Source organism: Erpetoichthys calabaricus, chromosome 16 (assembly GCF_900747795.2).
Source record: "Erpetoichthys calabaricus chromosome 16, fErpCal1.3, whole genome shotgun sequence".
NCBI lineage: Eukaryota > Metazoa > Chordata > Cladistia > Polypteriformes > Polypteridae > Erpetoichthys > Erpetoichthys calabaricus.
Genome location: NC_041409.2, coordinates 28430363 through 28447079, shown reverse-complemented (window position 1 = coordinate 28447079; position 16717 = coordinate 28430363). Strand labels below are relative to the sequence as shown.

General features: G+C 36.2%; 1 protein-coding gene across 2 annotated transcripts in view; it reads left to right on the top strand.

The window, feature by feature from the left end:
• Positions 1–895: 895 nt before the first annotated feature.
• si:dkey-87k14.1 (leucine-rich repeat transmembrane protein FLRT2) overlaps positions 896–16717 on the top strand; it is a 93026-nt gene continuing 77204 nt past the window's right edge. For both annotated transcript variants that reach the window (XM_028821679.2, XM_028821676.2), the window contains exon 1: positions 896–1126. The gene's annotated coding sequence lies outside the window, so the exon portion shown is untranslated. The remainder of the gene's footprint in view (positions 1127–16717) is intronic.

The window sequence follows — 16717 nt, the reverse complement described above, 5'->3', positions numbered from 1 at the left end:
AGAATCTACAGATGGGACGGCAACAGGTTTACAGATTCACAATCCGTGACAGGCTTAGTGTCTTCCAACTGTATAAGTATGCGGTGTCTGAGAAAATTGCTAAATATAATTTCTTTACTTTTTTTTTTTCATTTTATTGATTTTATTGTAATCATTGCATACAAATAGATCGATTTTTACAAAAAATAGGATTGAAAACAAATCAAATTCGACCCCTGAGAGAGAGAGAGAGAGAGCTTGGCCAACGGAGTAAAACTTAAACTGACTTTTTAATCATGCGCAGAAACAGAGTGAAGGCATTTTTTGTTTTTTGTAAAATGATCCCCTATAGCATCAAGACACAGTTGTTATGCAATAGAGTGGCATATTTGTTGTTTTACTGGTGACAGCACCAGCCCAGGCAATTTCTCACTTAGTTTCAATATTTATTGAACTGAAAATTACAAAATACTCGGTCCATTACAATAGTCAATTGAGAGAAGTCTAATGTTGTTACGTTCACTGACTAATTCTTGTAATAGTTGGAACCCTGGGTATTTAATTGTGCAGGTTATTCTGTAATACTACAAAAATGCAAATATTGCTTTGTTTATGACATTTAATTACGCAAAAAATGCCACAGGTCTAAGTGACAGGCATGCTGTGTGTCAGAAAGGTCGTGAGTTACTGCTTCCCAGTAAATTTGAATTGGCTACAGCTGTCTTAAGAAGAGCGTCCTGTCTGCTCCCATTCCATATGCCTAGTTTGACTGTGATGTTTCTGTCTTTGTTCTCTAATCCCCCTAAAAATGCATAACAGCTCTTGGCCTTAGTAACCTGACTCCACCTGTGAGCTCATCATCAAAAGTCTGGGCAAAAAGGACAGCCAGCAAGACTGCTAGCAGGCTGAACGGGAAGGGTTAAATTACACGGAGTGCATGAGAAAACACAGAGGTGTTGATCTCACTGAGTAGGCGTCTGCAGATCCTGAGCAGTTTGCACGCTGCCTGGTTGAGTTGCGGAGCCTGTACAAGTTAACAAGTTGTACATGTTCTTTTCAAACAGCACCATTCTTTTGCTGTGTGTGCTGTCAACTGAATGCTGGGAGTCGGTTTACTAATCTTCCTCTTAAAAGCAAGCTCTTTAAGGTAAGTGGTTTTCTTGTAATGACTAAGCAGCCTGATAAAGAAGATTGTTAGCCAAGCAAAGAAGTAAGGAATGTATGGGACGGTTTTTACCAAGTGAGGCACACAACTGATTTATCATAAAGAAGAATTGTATTTTCTAGACAAACTTAAACCTTTATGTCACACTACAAAATACAGCAAGGGGAATATAAAGAATGTTAAGTGGAAAATTACGTTTTTTACAGATGCTCTTTACAGGTACTGTATGCTTAGCTAGTAGGTACAGGAATATTATTTTGTTGTAATCATCTGCTCAAATACTGAACAGAATTAATGATTCTTATAATGCTCATTAAAACATATTTTATTTTGGAAATGCAAAGTACATTTAGCTTTTTTATATTGCACTATATGACCCCTCCATAAGCGTTGTCTTGCCATTTCGGCAGATCTGAATGGCATTTTCTTTGGGATTAAAACACAGTTTAGGATTTATTATGGTCATTAAAGTGAAGAAGGAAAGAAGAATTTTGTTAATTTCAGTGGGGAAAAAAAATCAATGGTGGAAAACGGCAAACCAGAGGAAACAGAATTACTCTTGTCACTTAGCACCTGAGACGCTGATAAAAAATAAAAGGAATAATAGGGCCATAAAGCTATACAGACAAAATAGTTACATTTCGTTTAACGTCTAATTACAAACAAATAATATCTGAATGTGAGAAATGCATAATTTGCTGGAGAATTAGAAATATCCATATCACATTAGGTTCAGCATATATATATATATATATATATATATATATATATATATATATATATATATATATATATATATATATATATATAGCATTTTCGGTTAATACAAAATGTTGATATTTATAAATAGAAATGTTAACGGAATATTTTGCTTCACAATGTGTACAAAAATCATTTTTGCAAAGTAAATATTCTTTTGTACTGAATCCCATAACTTTCTTGATAAGACTGATTCCGGTGAATGCATACAGTTAATCAGATTGGCAGATTAAAAGATACGCTTTTAAAACACATTAGTGAAATAACACTTTTTAGGGTTAAAACTTAAATTACTAAGTAATGCCAGTGAATTTTATAATCATGAGGAATTTAATAACTGCATGGATAAAGTATACAATAACGTTAATGGTGTTGTTTCCAAGCAAATGATTACATTTAACAAGACGACACTTTTATTGTTTTCTCAAATTTTAAGTAAGTACGCCTTCATTCACGTTCAGGTGTTTCGGAAGGCAAAAGAAAAGTCTGAACAGTTTTCACTAATTTGGTCAACACAGTTAATGTTAGTGCTTTCCTTTTTTATGAAATATCTCATGATTACAATATAACATCCTTCTCATTCATCAAAGGTAATGTGAAAGCTGTAGCTGTGATCTGCAGAAGTAGTAGCTGTATTTTAACTTAAGTGCCATTTCTGAAGTAAGTAGAGGAGTGCCTGGTTAAATACACAGCAAAAGCTCAATAATTACCCGTCAATGGTAATCACTTGTTATTAAAATACTACAACATAAAAGAATTTAGCATTCAACAAGTACCTTTCAGAGCACTTTTTACATTTTAAAACAAACTAACTGTAGTTAAATTAATGAAAGTGAAAGTGGGAGTACGTGTATATCCTTCAAATGTGCTGCTAGTGTTCTGGAGTGTGCACTATGGGGTGAATAAATAAACGCATGTCGGCGTGACATCATATGTATACACACGGCGATCATAATGAGGTTCCAAAATAGAAGGACATTTAATGGCTTTCTAACACAATGGCTCACACATTTGTGAAATGACTAACAATACAAATTAGCGTTTCATTAATTGTTGTTTATTTTGCATGATTTCAGATTAAATGCAAAGGTTTAGTAAGAAGTCCCCAGGCACTTGGTACCTAATTAAACTTATTAAAACTCAGTGTAAAAGTGTGAGCACTGATTGTCCAAATTAATTATTACACTTACATAGTTGCTATTACAACAAAGCAAACAGAGCTAAGCATCTTTTCAAAAAAAAAAAAGTCTAATTATATCTGTTTTGTTTTTGCTGAATTTGAAATCTTACTTGAACCGCTCAGCTAATTTGCATATGCCTGAATTTTAAATTGGTCACATTTTAGGTTTTCATGATATAATGACAAAGTGAAACAGAAATTCCAATTTATGAAGAAATTATGCACTCGACACTTGTCCTTTTTAATTAGATTTTTACTCACCCGATTTGACAGCCTTCTCTGTAACTATTTATTTCTTAATTCAGTTGTACAATTCAGGGCTACAAGATTCTCTTTCTTAAAAAGGTGCTATAAAATAAATCAATGGTTAGGGCCTTCTCCTGACAAATATATGCTCAGATACCCAATCATAAACACCCACACGTATTTTGTAAACTCACTTTGTGCACCAGAGGGTTATAATAAGCCAATGAGTATCCCAGCAGCATAGAGTGCAAATCAGGAATGGACAGCCAGTCCATCACTGGACTCCATGATACACACATCCATCGGCAGGAAGAGCTGCTGGAGAAAACCTAGAGAACGTATTACACTGCAGGCACCGTCGCTGGCAATCAAACTGGAGTCATAGGGTCATCCCTACCTAATGTATAATTTCACTAACAAATGGTAAAATGGTGACGTGTCACAAGGTGTGCTGTACGTCTGTTACTACCCTCTAGCTCTAGCTTTTAGGCTGGCCACTGTAAAACTAATGATATGTGTCGATATCGCTACTACTATTAACATGTCTATGATAACTGTACACCAGTATTTCAGTTTTTGCAAAACATAAAAAAAACCAGAATCAACTTAAACTTCAATTTGAAAAAAAGTTATCATGTGAATAATAAAAATACTTCTAAAAAGCACTGAAAACAGGCAACTTGGCAACATTTCACTAATTAATAAATTCAGTTTAAACATATTCTGAATTAATGAATACACAGTAGATTTATGAATTGAACACATGAAACATATAATAAACAATAAAGCATTCTCTTAATTGAATATATAACATAATAAACAATAAGTCATTAAATGTATTTTTTACTCTTAAACTTTTATTTTGCATACTGCAACATATTATTGTTATTATTAAAACTGCACAAGACTCACAAGGTTTCAAATATTTATAAATAAGGGGTACAAATTGCAAATAAGTCTGCCTGACATTTTAACAGTAAAAAATTATATTGTGGCAAATGAAGACATTTTTTTTCTTTGCATTTCCTTTGCTCTTCTAATTTTCTGGAAACTTTTCTTTGTTAAAATGGGAACTAACTCGCTCTTAACCAGTTGTCACAAGTGAATTAAGATTTACTGCTTTCATCAGATACTAGGAACATTCTGATATTTCTTTAAAAACATGCTTTTACACCTTTCTCAGATATATCTCGTGTATTTCTACATGCATGGTATGTTGCCAGTCTACTTAAATATCAAAATGAATGACCTTTGTTTGATCAAAGATTTCAGGCCTATAACCATATAATTGAGGAACTCTGGTCCTTCCTGAATTTTCATGGTTTCTGTGATCTTTTGCAAACACGTTTTTACTGACTGCATTCTCAGTCTGCAAGAAATGTCTTTTGGCTAGAACTTTTCCGCTAAAGCCAACTTGTTTCAATCATCAATGTACAGTAAATGGTGCTATATTGGTACCATGTGTTAAAAACAAGCCGTTTTCCAAATACTAGAATGTATTCTTTTTTAACAAATGGATAACCACAAAATATTTGTATTAAGATCTATTCGTTTGGTTTTGCACTTTTATATTTTATAAATGTATTTATGTGTGTTTGTGCCTAGCACACATATCCAAAACACATTGATTTAGAGATGGGGTTTAGCTTTAGTGCCAATTACTGAAAGGCAGGCTTCATTATTAATTGCAGGCACTTTGCCACTTCCCCTGAGTGTGTAGGTAAAATCAGCTTGAGGTGGACAAACGAGAAGCAAAGACCAGCCTGTGGAAATCTCAACAGAAGCGTATTGTAGCACCCCACAAAAGAAGTACATTTGGAAAGCACTGTGGATAATCATTTTCTCATTAAATAAATAAAGTCAATCATGTTTGCAATTCTTTTTCAATTGCATTATGCAAATATACGCTTATGTGCCTTCCAGCTATATTTATGGCCTGTTTTTAATTTAAGAAAATATGAAATCTACAGTATTAATGCAAAAGTATATTTGTGTGAAATTGGAAAATTCATTTTTTAACTATTATTGCAATATTTATGCTTTTTCCTTTTCAAGAATGATCAGTGTATAAGGAGCGCAACGACAAGTATATAAAAATATACAATTAGATACAGCAGTTACACAGATAAATAGATATAAAAGGCACTATATAACAGATAGATAGATAGATAGATAGATAGATAGATAGATAGATAGATAGATAGATAGATAGATAGATAGATAGATAGATAGATAGATAGATAGATAGATAGATAGATAGATAGATACCATTGTTGCTAAAATAAATATTCATTGGTTGCTTTGGAAATAGTTGTTGTGGTTAGTCATTGCATTTTTTCCAAGTGTTTAATTCCATTGTAGCTTGAAGTGGTGTTTCCTCTCGTGTAGTTACTCTTTAAACTTTTTTGGATATTTTTCAAACTTTTTATACATAAACATTTAGTAGGCTTGGAAAATCATATGTGTTCATCTGAGGCTTTAATGGTAAAACAGCTTAGTGAGAAACAGAGGATGATAATTGTTTCCATTGTAAAGCTGTGTTGTATTTATATTTTGGACCAAAATGTCACAATCTAATCCCAACTAAATTATTTTTTTCTTGCAGTGTTATAAACTATTTTTCTACTCTTTCAATTCTATCCAGCATTTCATTTTGTAGCTAAGTAACACTCAAGTTGCACAGCATGCCTTAAAGCAGGTTTGGACACACATACTGCTTATTTTTGTTTATTGCAAAAACCACAATCAGCCAATTTAATCTTAATTAAACTTTTGAATAGCAGGAGCTCTTTATGTCAATGGCTATTAAGCTGTTCTATTGGAGGTTTCATCCTTTTTATACAGTGGTCTATTTTTTCAGCAAATAATGTGCACTGCTACTAATATTTGTTATCTGTGGTCTTCATACACGCCATTTCTATTTAGTTCTATTTAGGGTAAAGATAGGCATTCACATAGAAAAACAAGAGAATTTACTTTCTAAAGGCCGTATATTCATTGGGGCAGGATAAAAGAAAAGTTTGTTACCATCTGAAATGTTAGGTTGCTAACTATTTAAACAGTATCTTAGCAGAAGCATTACAGCTTGGCTGGGAGACAGAGCACAAGACCTCTGCTGCTCCACTTTTATGATGCCAAGGGGCAGCTGCAATAGCAGAACTGACGACAGAAAGAAAGACGTGTAAGCAGATTAAGTTAGGAAGATGAATACGCAAAGGGTGTACCATGTAAGACTGACTGACTGACTGACCAGAAACTTCATATGTTTATCAAGAGTTAAAGCATATCTTTGTAAGAACGAATGAAAATCGTTTTTTTTTTTATAATTGGTTAACAATTTAAAAACTTTAAAAATATGAAATAAATTATTTTAGCTTCTATAATAAACTGATAAGCAATGTAAAAAGTTATCATTTTTCTTGTGTTAGATTATTTTTATTATCTATATTTTAGAGTCTTTTTAAGAACCTTTTGAAAGTTAAATTGTTTTAAAGTGAAGAATTCTCAGTTACACATTTTAGACACGCGGTATGGTGTAGTTGCAAGAGAACAGACATGTACACCATCATCAGTGCCAGTTGTGATAGTTTGTATGATCTGATCTGTGCTCCAATCGTACAGAATATTCAGAATGTAATTTATAAACTGTTATTCTCAATTTGCTGGTGAATTTGTATTGACTTACCAGCTCTCATATACAGTATTGTATTTCCTTTTTTCTTTTGTAAGCTACCTTATGTAAAGGTATCTGCTAAATAGTAATAAAGAAGTATTATACTACTTTTAAAATATTCTGCAATGCTGAGGAAATATCACAAACATACTATTCTTTGTTCCTTCGTTAACATTTTTTAGAACTTTGGAAGGCTACCTTCCATTTTTTATACAAAGATGTACATACTGTATACACACTAACTTCCTTCCATCCATTTTCCATCCAATCCAAACACAGGGTCACGGGGGTCTGCTGGAGCCAATCCCAGCCAACACAGTGTGCAAGGCAGGAACAAACCCACCGCAGCACACTGTAACTATCTGTGGTAAATTGATAAGCATTGAATTTTGCTAAAAACAAATGCAGATTGGTTACTTTTTAAGCAAAACTAGAGAAAAGCCAAGCAAAATGACACCTTTTATTGGCTAACTAAAAAGATTACAATATGCAAGCTTTCGAGGCAACTCAGGCCCCTTCTTCATCTTTCCTGAAGAAGGGGCCTGAGTTGCCTCGAAAGCTTGCATATTGTAATCTTTTTAGTTAGCCAATAAAAGGTGTCATTTTGCTTGGCTTTTCTCTACATTCATAATGGCTAACACGGTACAACACCCTAGTACTACAGTAAGCAAAACTAGTAAAAATACAATGCACTTGCATCCCGCTTAACACATTTTGAGACTGTAGAGTCTGAGCCTCTCCCTATGCCACTCCAGTCTGTCGCAATGCAGGTTCGTGTTTCCAAATAAATGACAACCTTTAAGAAGTATCTGTATGAGAATTTGGGAGAGCTTAGCTAGTAGCTAAAGAAGCAGGCTTGATGGACTGAGTGGTCCCCTCTTGTTTATAAAAATTTCTTCTGTTTTTATGTTCTTATATAAGTGGTAGAGTAGAAGGAAAGCCAGAAGAAAAACCAGAGCAGATATGGAGAGAATGTACAAAAGTAAATATCGAACTATAAAGGAATTATAATAATGTGTGGAGTTTAGCTTCAGATATTTAGGTAAACAGAGTAAATTCACAAACAGTTCCAAATTCAGTGTCAATTAATATTTGTAGATAGATAGATAGATACTTTATTAATCCCAATGGGAAATTCACGATAATAATAAGAAGCAGCATTATTATAATAAGAATGTCAGTTACACATTATATCTTTAATGTGACGAATTGCCTGCTGACTCTTTATCAATATTTATTTTGATATATAGAAAAACATTTTTGACAACCTAACCCTCTGGTCTCTTCCCACTTTCGAGTTTTAATGAACTAGTTGGCCTGACTAATGTACACTCATAAATTATATGAGTTCACCTTCATTTTGAGTGAGTGCATTAGCTTTATTTTAAGTCCTTTAATAGACAAGGTTATATTCCATAAATTAATGAGAAGAAGCTGGATTTATGCCATTTTTGACAGACCCTTTTGTACTTTCAAAATGTCGACTGATTCTAGTACTTGTATCGATAACCACTTAAAAGTTGACTTCACTTTATAGGTTCACTTTTACGTGTATTTGGGATATAAAGAGACAAGATTCAGCTGGCTGGCATGAAATATGAAATAGATAAAATTTGAAAAATGATATAACACACGTGCTCAGTCATTCTTTTACCTACCAATTCAGCCGTATGTCATTGATTTCAGTCACAGGATATGAACAAAATAAGGCTGTGAAACGTGACCTTAACTTGTACGATTTTCTTAAAATGAATCAGATTGGTTCTGAGATGTTTATGGCCGTTTGTGTATATTGTTGCTACTGGGCATTAAGTGTATGCCATGGGGTTGCTAAGTTCTCGTTGGTCTGTGTGGGTTTTCAGTGCTTGCAACACTTTCAAAGATCAACGGCTTAGAATATCTAAAGTGTCGGTAAGTATGCATACACTATGTATGTATGTATGAGCTTGTGCCTTGATGGAAAGATTAAGAAAACAAATAGAAGGAAAAATGGTCTTCAAAACGAATACGTGGAAGATGTGATCACTTTTTTAAAAATACTCTAAAGTGGCTTAGAATGACTGAGTGTGCTCTGCAATGGATGGCTCCGTGGCAAGTTGCTGAGATAGACAGAATTCAGCTCTGTGACTGTAAATTTAGAGTCAGCAGCTTAAGTAAAGGGATGGATGGAAAAAAATAATGTGCATGGAATGATACGTAATAGACAAATGATAACAAAATTATTTATTACCAAAATTCTACTTTTTCTTTAGATCCGTTTTCACATTTAACTGCTTACTAAATATGTCTTTGTGGCCAAGGGAAAGAATTGTTAAATGTTAAATGCAACACTTTCTATTAGTTGGAGCAGAAAAGGAACAAATGTACATGAAATCCAGCCTAGGAGTCTGAGTTCATTGCATTTCTAAACAGCATCTCCACATCTGAAACCTTTGAAAATAACGGAAGGTAGGATGCAAGGACTGATAATTCAGTTTCAGTGCATTCAACCAAACATTTAACTGGTTTGCCATGTTAGCACAGATATTAGATTGGAGAAATATAATAAAAAAAAAGTAAAGAACAACCAGTAATGTTCTCTCAAGGAACTCACACACTTGGTAGCAGACATCTAAAATGTTTAACAAAGCTGCAATGAAAATCAGAAATAACTACATTAAAATAATTCAATGGAAGGATTAAGGCTGCAATTGTTAGAATTCCCACTTTTCAGATCTAAAGATAGTGGAGTAGAAAGGGGGAAACACTCTCGACATTTGTTCAGCTGGTTGGAGACAGGATTAGATGGCATGAAAAGGCACCGGGGTAGGTTTTGCTCTGAGGGGTGCACTGCGTCTTTTGGAAGCAAGAATTGAATTTCAGTTTCTCAGCAGATCTCCTAGCAAGTGCTTCCTACTATGATTTATTGTGGCACGTTGAAAGATTCCAAAGCATGAGTCAGTTTGTGTTGGCTTGGTGGTGCAAAGGTTTGGTTACTGTTATTGCAACAAGCTTTTCCTTCAAGAATTGTTAAGCCTTTCTGCCCTCTGAAATTACATCTGCACTTATGGAATTATTAAATGAAAGATGTATTGTCTGCCTGGCGAAATGTTTATAATCATGAGGTTTCTTTCAAGTTTTACAACAGGAATATAGGCCTGATCCCATTAAGAAGTGTCTGGATTTGTTAACATTTCAATGATTGCCTTATCCAGTGCTGAATAAGGTTACTTAAAATTAATAAGCTGACATAAACACTGAAGTATTTGCTCCACACTAGTGTTAGTGTGGTGTTGAGTAGTATTTCCATTCCATTACTTGTTTATTACTTGTTTGTTGTTCTGTCATTAGAGATTATTGGTCAACCTGAGACTCATATTAACTTGTCATTTTTATTTTCCTTTAGGCATGGTAAAGTACGAGAGAAAAAAAATAGAAAACATCCATCATGAACCAAATCAGTTCCCTCTGCTGTAAATTCACATTACATTCTCATTGCTTGATTTTCACCATTTCAGTTCCCCACTCTGGAACAACACCATCTTTGGAATTCATCGCTAATAACATAAAGAGATCATTCTACAATCGGGTCAGCTCTTTCCGGATAACATAACATAATCCATCCATTCATTTTCTGAAACTATATTGGCAACATACTTATGCCAACTACCACAACTGATTACAGCAAACCAATTTAGAGCCATCAATGAATATGGTAAGCAGAAACTGGGAGCAAAACAACAGCGTTCAGAGAGAGAGGGGCTACACAGACAAAAGACGAATGTACAAATCTCATTTAAAATATTGTGACCAGGCTGGGGATTGAACCCAAGGCCCTGGAGCTGTGAGGCAACAATGGTAACCACCATTACACCTCATCGTATCAATCCCTCAGGTCAATTTAAGCTGATAGGAAATCTGTGAATGCACATGTGGATGAGGACCACCCACACTTAGACTGTAATGACTGCCGAGTTTTATAAAACCACATCGATGGCCTTTGCCCAGTCAGATGTTACTCTGCCGTTACAGACTGCTTTGATCCACGTGCGTATAAAATAAAGACTGACTCAGTAAATTCTCCTCGGAGTCTGAGTAAGTCATTGTCGGCTGTAACTTCAGGGTGCAGCTTTGAAACGATGGGTTGTAAAATTCCATTAAATGACTATGTCCATAACTTTTTGACAAGTTACAATTAATATAATTAGTTGAGTATACAGTATATACTCACTGTACCTACTATATGTGCTCATTTTGTATATTAGTCACTTTATTTGTGAACAGATATGTTTAACCGAATACAAAACTGTCAAATGCATTAAAACATTTTTTACTGTCACATGTTAACCCTGTGACAGTGTAAACTGGTATTTACATGCAATCTTTTCACTGATATCAGTTACTTAAAAATCAAAAGTGGTTCTGTGCCAGTTAGAGGTTTGTGGGTGCCTGGACTTTCTTAAAAGCAAAGTTATGCTCAGTGCCATAAGGAGCCTTAAGGATCATTTGGGTAATCCGTGACCATCGAGAGACAAAGATGAAAATTCATTGATTTTATGTGTGTTTTTGTATTATATTTCTCTTTACTGGGTGTTATAACGTTTTACTAAATAAGGTACTACACCTAATTCAATTATAGTTTACCGTTCATTCTTTTCATTTTTTTGTTTTTGAAGAAGACGATTAACTTAAATGCTTCTGTATAATAGAAGTTTACCTTAAGGGGGTCAGTAGTCAATAAAAGTAATTAAGGTTAGGTTAGGTTAGGTTAGGTTTCTTTATTTAGTCATGTTTACACAGGAAAACATGAAATTAAAAATTGCACTACAGCTTTTTTATTAATAATATGGAATTTTTCCAGTGGAAGGGAAAATGAAACTATTCCATTTTTTTTAGGATGCTTTTATTTGTAGTCACGTCAGTTTCTTTCTGATCTGTTGCAATATTTTGCCTCCTGTGCCTTTCAAGTGGGTTTTAAAGTCCGCATGGAGCAGCGTGCTGCAGTGCACCACCAAGCTGTATGTTAGCATCTTTTTATCTCACGGGAAAGTGCTTTTGTTAATAACGTTTATTTCAGTAATGCACCCTTTTCTGTTGATTGTGCGGACGATCCACAATCACTGTGACATAATATATAGTTATTTCTTGAAGCCCTGCACTTTTAGGGAAAGGGTCCATTAGAGTGACTGCAAGATTTAGTGCTGAGTTATGACACTAAGGGTCATGCTCTCTCAAGTTGCGCACTCACAGAAATGAAGGCTCCATTGCAACGCATTCAACTTTTGCTGAAATGCCGTGCAAAAGGCAAAGAGGTGTAAAAACCTTATAATTGTGGCTTAGCTACGACCAGAAGGCTACAGCAGGAAACAAGTAATATGGAATAATTGCAGGCTATTTTTTAAGGACCTGAGATAAATAATCTCCTGACATGGTGGACATGGAAGTTAAAGAGCGCAAACAGCAGTTTAAAGGAAATGTTTGGCTAGAATCCAACAAAAAGAGTAAAACATGTGACTGTGGGTTTCCTTTCCTGCAAAGCATAAGTCAGGGTTAAATATTTCATTATAATGTGGAGTTATTTTTTGAACGTACAGTTATTTTTATTCTTCTTGGAATTATTTGTATGTATATAAAAAGAATGCGATTAACCCTAAACAAAAATGTTGCCTTACGGAAACCTTTAAAATCAAAGGGAGGATGCATAGTCTATTGTTTGATAATATCAACTTATAACTGAAACAATACAATAATTAAGTGCAGAAACAAAATGCTGCTTAGTTATTTAGTATAAAAGGAGTCCTGATGGGAAAATATCTCAAAGGTCATAGATACTGGCATGCTTATGGGAAAAATGATGTGCGTGCATTCCAAGGCATTGTTCTTGCATGAATTAATATATAATAGTAGTATTTAGGAAGTAGTAGCAAGGGCACGCTAGTCTTCTCTTATCTTAGAAGAAAAAACCAACAAACACGTACAACTGATTTCATATCTTATTTGTTAGTTAACTGTTGATAAAAAATGTCCAGTTATGGTAATCTACTTTCTTCACATGAATATATCCTTGAGTGTAAAAGTATTTGATATGTTGGTTAGCTGTTGACAAAATGTTTCCAGCTATGGTGATCTCATTTATGGGCATATATATATATATATATATATATATATATATATATATATATATATATATATATATATATATATATATATATATATATATCTTTGAGCCTTTACGCCTCTCTCTGCCTGCGACCCAATCTTTCACTTACTGCCACTAGTAAAACCTAAAAGCAGCTGACAGGAAAACTCAAACCTATACAAAGTCAGCCCTGAACTTGTAATAAACCAATTAGCGAGTGTAATAATACCCTGCAGGCATGGTGGTATTTACAATTCCAGACCTTCCAGGTGTTCTCCAGTTCTCCAGTTGCTGATTCAGGCCTCAACACATTCTTGAGTACACTGGTGTTTTACCAATACCATTAAACCAAATGTGTGTTTCAACTGACAAGTCATATATATTGTGATTAAAAAGAGTTACTTTTAATATGCTTAAACTAATAGCCATCCTACTGTGGTCCACAGAAGCAAATAATAGCACACACTTCTGGTTTGAAAACTGCACACTAGGAAGAATGTCATTTTAAAATATATAAGAATTGCAAATGAAATTGAATTACCTGCCTAGTATTTTCCCCTAAAGGTTATACCTGTCGGAAGGGGCTAGTAATGAGAAGCAAACAAAATTCTATTTTTTTTTTTCTTAAATTTTTTATATCACATTTTATACAAACCCAAAGAAGAGTTAATAAGTAGAGTTGTTTATATTGCATAGTGGATGACCACCTCATTATCAATTACTTCTAAAGGAAATAATCCATTTTGAAAATGGTTGAAGATAAAATAAACATGTTCGATTCTGAAGAGTCCATCCTTTTTTCAGAATGAATTATACTACCAGTTCAAAATGTGGACACACCCAAATATTTTCATATTTTTTAATAGAAACTGATACCTTTTTTTTAATCAAGGTACCTTTACACTGACTTAACAATATAGCTTAAAAGATTTTAATTTATTAATTACCAGGCAGTCCCCAGGTTACGTACAAGATAGAGATTGTAGGTTTGTACTTAAGTTGAATTTGTATGTAAGTCGCAACAGGTACATTACTTTAATAAATGTTATTGTTGACCGACTGTAACCAAGTGCTCTACCAATGAGTGATGGAGTTTCACCTCTCTCTGACCTTTTTATTATTTCTACTTTATTTTCCATGGTGATGGTTTTTCTCTTCTTTACTGTACAAGGGGGCTCCGCCCCCTGCTCACTTCGCTCGCCTACCCCCGGCGTTTTGAACCCGTGCCCACTGGGTAGCCACGTGTGAGGATGACACACATTTAATACGGAGAGCTTGCCCGTGTCACTCTGGGGCTCTCCACTGTTAACACGCAGCCCCATACGTACCTGATTATATTTTCCCTTTTTCAAGTAATAATTTTCATTTGTTTGCGATACTGTGATGTTTATCGTAATGTTAATAATGCATAACTGTAATGTGATTCACCTATGCCGTATAGATTGGATGTGTGAGGATGACGTGTGTTTAATACAGATCGTTCGCCCGTGTCACTGTGGGTCTCTCCACTGTTAATACGAAGCTCTTTACGAACTATTATGCGGTGCATTGTGGAGCACTGCGGGCTCTGTAGTGTTTCCCGTTTCACTTCGTATATCATTTAGTTGAGTTGTTTCTTTTTGGAGGAGTCTCTGCCTGGTTTGTGTCATTTCAGACGCACGTTGTAGGCATTTGCGTTTATTAATTATATCCAGGCAGGCGCGTGTTTGTATCTCGGTAACTCGAGCTGTGTCGTGTTGAACCCGTGCCTGCTTTGCCTATGCAGTTTGAGACGCGCGTTGTAGGAGTCGACGTTCATTAGATCTACGCATTAGTGCCACTCACAATATGGCGGTCACGCCTGTGCATTCCGTATTATGTCGGTTCTTATCATGCTGTGTAGGCGCATTTGCCTTTTGTACTTTACTGGGCTTTGTGATGCCCGATGTAGGCGCCTGAACCTTCAGGGTCCGTATCCACTGTGTGGTGTGGACGTTTAACTGTCGTTGGTTCTGCCTTTATATTCTGTATCTCTGTGTGCATGTGCTTAGTGCCTAGGTGTTTTTGTAGCTGTTGCATTCCAGGTTTCATCATCTGTAACCCACTCTCCATGTGTTCGTCCCCGTTCTTTAATCTCTTCATGAAGTTTTACTTTGTTTCCTACTCTGTGTTTTATTTCTGACCTCACTTTATCCTGCTTGCGGCATGTCAGACGGTTCGTAGTCTCTGTCGTTGTACTCTGGGGAGGGGGGCTTTGTTCTGTAACCTGCTCTTCATGTGTTTGTCCCTGTTCTTTATCCTCTTTATGAGCTTTTACTTTGTTTCCTACTGTGACGGTTCGTAGTTTCTCCCGTTTTGCTCTGTTGCGGTGGGGGGGGGGGGCTTTGTGTGGCGCCTGCGCACGTGCGTAGTCTCTCCCGTTTCACTATGGGGGGGGGGGGGGGGGCTTTGTGTGGCGCTTGCGCACTATGTCTTTTGCGTCCACGGGCACGACCCTGCGTCCATATCCGGTTTACCATTCTCGTTTAGTAATATGGATCACCAGCACTTGCATCAGATTTGTGTTTCAGAGACATTCTTGAAGGGTGAAGACAAAAGGTTAACATGAGCTCTTCTGCAGAGCACTGTACACGCTATCACAGCAGATTAGGCACCAGTCGTCAACACGTCTGATGTATAGGGTGGTCCAGATCTAATTATGCAGTTTTCATTACACCATAACTTATTCAGTTTATTACATAGAAAATCACCCAAAAAATCCCGGACCATCGAGAAGTGTGCGAACTGACGACATGAAGAATCGTCTTCGCGCCAAACTGGAATCATCCCTGCAGAAGTCAAAGTCATCCAGACGATCTGGATCTGCAGAATTAGATCTGGACCACCCTGTACTGACAAGAGACAACTTTCTGCTATGTGCGTAACAGTACAAGCAGGCTTGCTATTGAGAATGAATGGGGGCAGCGAGGGGCAGTTCATCAGCAGCCCACCTCACAGTCACCTCCACTACAGTATGCTGCTTGCAGTGTCCCGCCGCACCACCACCCCCATTCAACACGCAGCCATCCGAGGCCCACTACAATGCTACCCCCCGCCGCCCCGTTCACCCTCAATGGCCTCCGTTCAGCCACAACAGGGTCACCACTTGCAGCGGGGGGTGGGCAGTGAAACCGCTTAACTACTGGAGCTGCCCGACGGACACTACACTGCACGAGCAGCAAAATCAACCCCCTCCAGCCTCCGTCCAGCCACCGCTTGCAGCCTCCCCGGGCCGAAGATGATGGAGCGGCAGTTACTGAGGTGCATGCGTCTCAGCTGCGGCCCCATTCGTATGTTGTAGGTCGTGTGTCCGTAACCTGGCCCATTGTCAGTAGCCATTCCTTTAGTGTCCTAATAGTCAACTTCATTAGCCTCTCCTCAATTAGTCATGTATAAATGCTACATGAGATAATTATTATTAGAGAATTATTACTATTAGAGAAACCTTTGTAATTCCATTAGTGCCACTGAAGCCTACTAATCTGTTTACTTGTGTTGCAAGGTACAGGCATTCCTAAAGTTCAGTTCTGCTATCAAAAATGGCCAAAATGCCATCTCAGACAAGGGGGGACATCTGTC